The following is a 9,525-nucleotide window of genomic DNA, read 5'->3' as shown; positions in this document are numbered from 1 at the left end:
CCTATCCCCCGGTTGTGCCTCAGCCACATGCCTGTCTCCATTAGAGTTGGAAGGGTGTGGTTTGGCTCTGTGGCCCTTCCTGACCCAGCCTCATCGACCACCTGAGCCTTAACCCCACTGCTCCAGGCTTGCCTTGACATTCCCATAATGACAATGCTTGGGGTTTCGGTTGCCCATTTGCATTCATGCTTCCATGAAAACAGGAGCATCGTTCCCCTACTTCCAGTCCCAGGGTCTTCCCAACTGCACTCACCTGGGCCAAGGATGAGGCATGTGACCTATACCCGAGTCAATCAGCACTCCCTTTGCCTTGGCCACCATGAATGGTTCAGGGTAGATGATCTAGAAAGAGCCAATAAGAGGCCACAAGACATTTGAGGGAGAAGCCAAAACAAAGGTTTCAGGTGAGCTGACCCTAGGAGGTCCCAGCCCTAGGAGGTCCCGACAGGTTCAGGGGAAGGTCTGCCCTGGAATGGAGTCCATGGGAGAGAAACGGAGGCCAGTGGTGGAGGGAGGGAGACCAGATCCCGAGGACCTGTGTCCTTGGCACCGCCTCTGCCCCCTTTTGGACTTTTCAATTACTTGAGCCAATTAAATCTCCATTCTGTTGAGCCATGCTTGGGTTGCAACCTAGAGTCTCATTGGATACATGCTGTGAACAGTTCTTGGCATATCTTACATAATTCCTTCTGTCCAAAATTCCCTCCCACTGTGAGTCACCTGGCTCATTCTCTTGGGCTCAGCGTGGATGTCAGCCACCTCCCTTAGAAAGCCTTCCTAAAGCCCTCCACCCTTACCATAGGTGTGTTGGGTAGTGATACTCCATGTATGTCTTGGTGTCCTCCTACTACTCTAGAGGAAGTGGCCATGAACATAGATGAGGCCAGAGGATCGCTTGAGCCCAGGAGTTCAAGACCAGCCAGGCAACATAGTGAGACCCCATCTCTACAAAAAATGAGAAAATTAGCCAGACATGGTGGCATGTGCCTGTAGTCCCAGCTACTTAGGAGGCTGAGGCAAGAGGATCACTTGAGTCCAGTAGTTCAAGGATACAGTGAGCTATGATTGTATCACTGTGGTCCAGCCTGGGCAACAGAGTAAGAGGCTGGTTCTAAAAAAAAAGAAAGAAATTAAACCAGCAAGAAAAAGGTAATATATGTGTATAAGGATATGTTTATGAAAGGGGATCCCAAAACCCCAGAATTATCTTTTGGAGGGCGGGCTCCTTGTAGTACAGGGTTCCCCTGCTAGGTAAGCGTTTTAGGAACCCATTGGCATCCGTGTACCAGCTAGCATTGTTGTGAGAGGCTGCATTTGGCTTCAATGGTTTTTTTTTGGGGGGGATTCTTTCAAAGCATTTGCCTATTTCATGATGGGTGATTTATGAGCGCACTTGCTCACACCACATTGAGTGTTCAGCTGTTTTTGACCAAAAATGGCATGACCCCCCCCCCCCGTTCACCCGATCTAACCCCAAGCAACTGTTTTTTGTTTTCCTGGATGATAAAAGTCCTCAAACGGAAACATGACGCAAAATATGGAAGAGGTGAAACAGAAAATGGCAGATGCACTAAAAGGCATCAAAGTTGATGAGTTCAAAAACATGCTAGGCTCGGCGGCTCAGCCTGTAATCCCAGCACTTTGGGAGGCCGAGACGAGTGGATTGCCTGAACCTGCTGGTTCGAGACGAGCCAGGGCAATTTGGTGAGATCTCATCGCCACAATACAATAAAAAAATAGCCGGGTGTGGTAGCATGCATCTGTAGTTCCAGGCTACTTGGAAGGCTGAGGCAGAAAGGATCGCTGGAGCCCAGAAGGCTGACGCTGGGGTGGCCGTGAACATGCATGCCACTGCATTCCAGCCTGGGCAAAGGAGTGAGACTCCAACTCAAAAAAAACAACAAACAATTTTGAGCAGTGGAAAAAGCACCTTAATAGGTGTATTGCATCAAATGGAGAGTACTTTGAAGGTGACTGAAGTTTAAGTATGTAATTTTTTATAAATAAATTCCAATTTGGGGGGTACCCCCTCATATATATGACTATGTTTGTTGAGAAAATATGGAATTATAGACTCATAACATGGGCTACTTTAAGGAGGGAGTCAAGCAAAAAGAGAAAAGAAAGCAAACTACCAAAACATCCGAATTATTATGACATAGTCACATCTATGCATTTATATAATTTGTAGAAATATATATATATATACTCACACATATATACATGTATATTTGGTGCCAAAATACATACACATTTGCGCAGAAGATGGCATTAATCAAATGAATGCTAGCATCACCATGCAACAGGCAGGACAGGAGAACTGACCCATGCAACCATCTTTTGTTATCAGCTTATACTGAGTATTACCATTTTAATAGTTTTTTTCTTTCTTAAAATGTATATAGATTTATTTTTGGCACCTTCTGTATATATAGTATACGTTCACAGAAATTTCATTTTTAAATTAATCAAAAAACAGGCAGACAAGTGAGACTTTGAGGAAGTGGCTTTTGAAGCCAGGCACTGGTTGGGGCCTGAGAGGGCCAAGATGAGGAAACACATCCTGTGCCCTTGGGGATGGCCAGTGGATGACCTCTGAGTGCTGGTGACTCCGTCTTCAAGAACAAAAAAAGCCATGGGATTACATTTTTTTTTTTGAGACTGGGTCTCAACTTGTCACCCAGGCTGGAGTATGGTGGCATGATCTCAGCTTAGCTCACCACAGCCTCGACCTTCTGGGCTCAGGTGATCCTTCTACCTTAACCTCCAAGTAGCTGAGACCACAGGTACACACCACCACACCTGGCTAAGTTTTTTATTTTTGTAGAAACACGGTCTCACTGCATTGTCCAGGTTGGTCTCAAACTCCTGGACTCAAAAGAGCCTCCCACCTTGTCCTCCCAAAGTGCTGGGATGACAGACGTGAGCCATTGCACCCAGTCTTGGGATTACATTTTAACATTCTTCCTTGAGTCTTGCTTTTCTTACTTAACACACCATGTGGAAATTGCTTAAGGTCAACTGATAACCCCAGTTTGTTTTTCCTACCCTTGCAAAATAGTCTAAGATGCAACATTCAGTCATTGCCCTGGATATAGGATTGAGTACCTAGAAAACCAAAAATATATTTGTTAATTTTTTATAACCCTAAAATAAATAAGAAAGTTTGGTTAGTTGACTGGGCTCAAGATAATATGCCAAAACAAACAAACAAAATCACAAAACTTTTCTTACATTTTAGCAATAAACACCTAGAAATAAAAGTAAGAAAGAAAATCTCATTCAAAATACAGACAGAAACTACGCAACGCTTAAGAAATAAAATTAATAATAAAGTCAGCTGGGCTCGGAGGCTCAGCCTGTGATCCTGCGCCTTTGGGAGGCTGAGGTGAGTGGATTGCCTGAGCCCGTGGGTTCGAGACCCGCCTGGGCAACTTGGCGAGACCTCATCTCTACAATAAATCAAAAAATTAGCTGGGTGTGGTAACACGTGCCTGTAGTTCCAGCTATTTGGAAGTCTGAGGCGAAAGGATAGCGGGAGCCCAGCAGGTCGAGGCTGCAGTGGCCGGGAGCAGCCACTGTACTCCAGTCTGGGCAACAGAGTGAGACTCCAACTCAAAATAAAAAAATTAAATTAAAATAAGTAAATAAATAAATAAATAAAAGTCATGAGGGTTTATGAGGAAAATAATAAAATCTTACTGAATGACATGACACAGAAAAGAAACAAAGGAGACATATGTCCTTGAGTAACAAATATTAAAAGTCACCAAATTATGATATAAATTGAATACGATTTCAGTTAAGATCCTAATAAGATTTTTTTCCTGGAGGGTTGTGTTATGGGTTGAATTATTTCTCCCTAGAGCATATGTTGAAGCCCAAATCCCCTCAGTATCTGTGAATGTGTCCTTATTTGAAAGTAGGGTCTTTGAAGATGTAATTAAGATATAATTTAAGATGAGGCCGTACTGGATGAGGGTGGAGCCATAATCCAGTGTGACTGACATTTTTATAAGAAGAGGACACACACACACACATACACATGCACACACACACACACACACACACACACACACACACACATTGAATAGAGCCTCATGTGACCACAGAGGCAGAGACTGAGGTGATGAGTCCCCAAGCCAAGGAATGCCAAGGATTGCAGCAACACCAGGAGCTGAGAGAAAGGCAAGGAACACATTCTCCCTGCGAGCTTTCAGAGAGAGAGCCTGTCCCTGCTGGTCCCTGGATTTCAGACTTCTGGCCTTCAGATCTGTGTGAGACCAGATGTCTACTGTTTTAAACCACCCTCATGTTACAGCAGTCGCAGGAATTAATGTAGGATAAACAGTTTTATTTTTGAATTGGGGTCTCACTCTGTCGCCCCATCTGGAATGCAGCGGCACACTCTCGGCTCACCGCAACCTTGAACTCCTGAGCTTAGACAATCCTCCAGACTCAGACTTCTGGGTCGCTGAGACTACAGGTGTGAGCCACCACACCCAGCAAATATTTCTGATTTTTGTCTGTGTTTGTGCGTAGAGACAAAGTCTCGCTATGTTGCCCAGGCTGGTCTAGAAAGCCTGGCCTCGAGTGATCCTTCCGCCTCCGCTTCCCAAAGCACTGGGATTACAGGCCTGAGCCACTGTGCCAGGACTTAATGCAGGATAAAATTAAGTGTTGAATGAATGAATAGAGTCCTGACTCAGAGGAGCAGATAACATTTTCCTTTGCCAGAAAAGAGGACATACTTGGCAAAAATAGGATGAAAAGCTGAGCAGATGGGGTTATCAGCTCTTATCTGGACAAGGAGAGAGGCTCAGGGTTGGAGGGTTGGGTGCCACCTCCCCTCCTCCCTCACTGTTCAGATTTGCATCTTGGTGGGACTGCAGGTTTTGGGAATTGGTTCCCAGCTGCTGGAGGCTCCTCCTGCTGGGACTCCCTCGGTCACCTCTGACATGACCATTTCCACCTGAGTACATGAAATAGTCTTGAGAAAGATAAAGCTGGTCATGCAGACTCTCCAAGTAGAGGGAGCCGCCGCCACCTAGAAGGCAGTGTCTCTTGGCCACACAAAGACTTTTTTCTCCCTGGAAGTTACAAGAGCTTTTTCCTCCCCAGACTCACAATGCCTTTTCTCCAGTGGCCTGAGTCTGTGAGAGCAAGCCCATTTCCAGTCATTCACCAGTCGTGGGCCATGCATAGGACCAGCCTCAGGGCAGACAACTCGGTGCTTGCCTGGAGCGTAGGGATATAACAAGCTGATGGTCTCAATATGAGGGGGACCCCAAAAAACCCGGAATTATCTTTTTGCAGAGTAGGCCCCCTACCCCCCCCCCCCAGGCAGGTGGTTCATGGCATCCGTGGACCAGCGAGCATTCTTGTGAAAGGCTGTGTTTGGCTTCAGTAAATAATTTTTTGGAGATTCTTTCAAGGCATCGGCCCATTTCATGACAGGTGATTTACCAATGCACCGCACTGTGCTGAGTGTTCAGCAGTTTTTGACCAAAAATGACATGACCCTTGTGCCCCACCCTCCCTATTCACCCGATCTCGCCCCAGTGACTTTTTTGTGTCCCCAGATGAAAAAAATCCTTAAAGGGAAATGTTTCGCCCACATGGAAGAGGTGAAACAAAAAAATGGCAGAAGCACAAAAAAGCATCAAAATAGACGAGTTCAGAAACTTTTGAGCAGTGGAGAAGGCTCAGCCTGTAATCCCGCGCTTTGGGAAGCTGAGGTGAGTGGATTGCCTGAGCCCGTGGGTTTGAGACCCGCGTGGGCAACTTGGCGAGACCTCATCTCTACAATAAAATAAAAAATTAGCCAGGCGTGGTAGCGCTCGTCTGTAGTTCCAGCTACTTGGAAGGCTGAGTGGAAGGATTGCCGGAGCCCAGCAGGTTGAGGCTGTGGTGGCCGGGAGCGGCCACGGCACTCCAGTCTGGGTGAATGAGTGAGACTCCAACTCAAAAAAAAAAAAAAGAATGAGTGGGGTAACAACCAAAAGGCGGGGACAACCCAAATGTCCACCTACGGACAATGGACAAACAAAATGTGGTCTGTCCTCACCGCAGGGTATTACCAGCCATAAAAAGGAAGGACACACTGATACCTGCTACAAATACAAAAGGCCACTGAGTGTATGTATGATCCATGCATGGAAAACGTCCAGGAAAGATACCTCTGTAGGACAGAAAGTGGATCTATGGCCGCCAGGGTTAAGGGGAAGGAAGGACGGGAAGGAAGGAGGGAGGGAGGGAGCATGGGGGTAACAGGTATGAGGCTTCCTTGGCTTCTTTTTTGTTTTTTTTTAGAGACAGGGTCTGTCACCCAGGCTGAAGTACAGTGATGTGATCACAGCTCACCATAGCCTCGAATTCTTGGGTTCAAGTGATTCTTCCATCACACTTGGTTAATTATTATTATTATCATTATTTGTAGTGACAGGGTCTTGCTATGTTGCCCAGACTTGTCTTGAACTACTGGCCTCAAGCAATCCTCCCGCATTGGCCTCCCAAAATGCTGGAATCACAGGCATGAGCCACCACACCCAGCCCAAGGAGCTTCTTTTTGAGGTGATGAAAATGTTTTAAAATTGACTGTGGTGATGATGGCCCATATTGGTAAGTATACAAAACACATCATCGAATTGTACACTCTAAGTGGATGAATTGTGGGATCTCTGAACTATATCTCAATAAAGCTGTTTTTATTTTGCTTAATTTTGTTTTTAACCGGTAGGAATCAAAGGAGGGCTGATTGATAGGTGTTCGGCTCTCCAAGGAGGTGACCTTGATATTCACTTGTACGTCAGGCAAGTGAAACCTTCAGGATCTGTTCCTCCCTTGCCAAGATTTTGTTTCTTGTGTTCATGGGTTGTCAGATAACATACAAGTTGCTCAGTTAAAGTTGAATTTCATATACATAAAGAATAAACATCATATGTGAAATGAGCTAAATCAATTAATAAAATCAAATTGCTAGCAAAATAATAATATTAACCAGCTTACTCCATTTTGTTCAAAACTTTCATCTTAGTTATCTGTCTGGCCTAAGAATCAATGCCTACATGTGAATGCAGTCACATTCAGATGACAGCAGAACCCCAGCTTTGTCTTCTTTGGGCAAGTTGTGCTAACCGTTTCCTGCTGACTGTTACAAAACTCCTTAGCCATAAGTTCCATGTAATTATATGCTTTGTTAACCGAAATCAAATGTTACGCTTTGCAAAACCCCATTGTTACGTTTTCATATTTTGTTCTTATATTCTGTTAGTGACCTAACCAAGGTAACTCCATTGTGTAATGACTCTTCTACCTTGTCTCTATGTAACTACCTTAAACTATATCTTGATGGCAGAACTCCAGGGACTTTCTGGGCACTGGCTATACCTAGGACATGAAATTAATCAAAGCTCCCTAAGAATCAAAAGTTCCCATTTTGGTTGCCAAGTTGTTAGTTAATAGTTGCTATGGTCACTAAGTTGCTATGTAGCCAATACGGCAAATTTTACCTATAAAAGCTTGTCACAAACTGCGCTAGTTCATCAAGAGTTTTTCCTGGCATTTGCCTGCTCTTGACCTGCTTGTTAATAAAAAAAACTCTAATTAATTGGACTCAGCTTGCTGGCGTGACTTCTCGCTTACTCGGTCATAACATATGTATGTTTCAAATATTGTATGGGATATACTTATACTAACAATTATGTGTTGTATATATGACATTCACATTTAAGTGGATGTCATTTTTGGTTTTTTTGTTTGTTTTTAGAGACAATCTTTCTCTGTTACCCAGGTTAGAGTGTAGTGGTATGAGCATAGCTCACAGCAGCCTCAAACTTATGGGTTCAAGTAATCCTCCTATCTTGCCCTCCCCAGTAGCTGGGACTACCTACAGGTGTGAGCCACCATGCCTGGATAATGTTTGCATTTTTTTTGTAGAGATGGGAGTCTCTCTATGTTGCCAGGCCGGTATTGAACCGCTAGGATCAAGCAGTTCCAATTCTCTTATCTCAGGTTCCCAAAGCGATGAGATTGCATGTGTTAGCCACCATGCCTGGCCATCTTTTCATACTCTTTTAGTTTCCATTGAAGCATATAAGTTTTTTGAGTCGGGGTCTCACTCTGTCACCCAGGCTAAAGTCCAATGGCATGATCACGGCTCATGGCAGCCTCTACCTCCTGGGTGATCCTTCCACCTCAGCTTTTCAAGTGGCTGGGACCACAGGTACGCACCACCACACCCGCTAATTTTTTCTTGATTTATTGTAGAGACAAGGTCTTACCATGTTGCCCTGGCTGATCTTGAACCCCTCGGCTCAGGCAATTTTCTCTCTTGAGCCTCCCAAAGTGCTGGGATTATAGGTTTTTTGTTTATTTTTTCTAGTTGTTAAATGACCTTTTATTGAAATATATTTCCTTTTTACTTCTTTTTTTTTGTTTTGTTTTTTTGTTTTTTGAGTTGGAGTCTCACTCTGTCTCCCAGACTGGAGTGCAGTGGCCGCTTCCGGCCACCGCAGCCTCGACCCGCTGGGCTCCGGCGATCCTTCCGCCTCAACCTTCCGAGTTACTGGAATTACAGGCATGCGCTACCACGCCCGGCTGATTTTTTTTTTTATTTATTGTAGAGATGAGGTCTTGCTGCCCAGGCGGGTCTCGAACCCACGGGTTCAGGTAATCCGCTCACCTCAGCCTCCCAAAGGCGCGGGATTACAGACTGAGCCACCGAGCCCGGCTCCTTTTTACTTCTTAACTAGCGGGGCATTCTGCCGCGCCACTATTGATGTTATCTATGATGTCATGGGGGTGGCAGCCATCAACATTGCAGCCCACAGACTGAGCAGTCCCCAGGATCTCTTTAATGGTTCCAGAGCATTCTCTAGCTAGAGACCAGTGTCACATTTGTTGGGCAATGTTGACAATCTCATCAAAAGTGATGTTCCCACTGTGTTTAATGTTCTTCTGTTTCTTTCTGTCTCTTGGTAGTTCCTTGAGGGCTTTGATGATCAGGGCAGGGGCAGAAGGTACCACCTCGATCTGGGCCTGTCTGTTCTGAATGGTCAGTTTCACTGTAATCCTAAGACCTTTCCAGTCACCGGTTGCCTTGGCTATGTCATCACCAACCTTTTTTGGAGACAGACCCAGGGGGCCGATCTTGGGGGCCAGCGCAGATGTGGCACCAACCTCACCCCCGGTGCACTTCAGGTACATGACTTTGATCTCATTGGGGTCGAACTTGGGCGGCATTGTGGAGGCGGCTGGTGTTGGATGAACCCGGATTCGGGACGACCCAAGAAAGTTGCACCTGAGCCTCCGCCGAGCCAAAACCGAAAGCAGATTATAGGTTTTTAAAAATTATTTTTTTAATTTGGATGAAGATCGATGTTTCTAGTTTTTTCTTTGGTTGTTTGCGCTTTTGATTGCATTGCTTTGTAATTAGGGAAAACAAGGAAAATTGTGTGAGAAACCAGGCCGACTTTAAGCAGTGTTTGCATGCAGCAGAATTCCTGTCCTCAGGGAGTTGCCTCT

At 45.2% G+C, this 9,525-nt stretch overlaps 1 pseudogene across 1 annotated transcript; it reads right to left on the bottom strand.

Moving 5' to 3' along the window:
- Positions 1 to 8,745: 8,745 nt before the first annotated feature.
- On the bottom strand, positions 8,746 to 9,313 carry LOC103262598 (annotated as a pseudogene). The gene has a single exon (XR_504445.1). The product of XR_504445.1 is annotated as a 60S ribosomal protein L12 pseudogene (transcript).
- Between the last annotated feature and the right edge of the window lie 212 nt (positions 9,314 to 9,525).

The sequence above is a fragment of the Carlito syrichta genome, unplaced genomic scaffold (genome assembly GCF_000164805.1).
Source record: "Carlito syrichta isolate Samal-C Ts95f unplaced genomic scaffold, Tarsius_syrichta-2.0.1 Scaffold304561, whole genome shotgun sequence".
In the NCBI taxonomy this organism is placed as follows: Eukaryota; Metazoa; Chordata; class Mammalia; order Primates; family Tarsiidae; genus Carlito; species Carlito syrichta.
The sequence above is the reverse complement of the archived record's forward strand: the minus strand, read 5'-3'. Positions and strand labels throughout refer to the sequence as shown.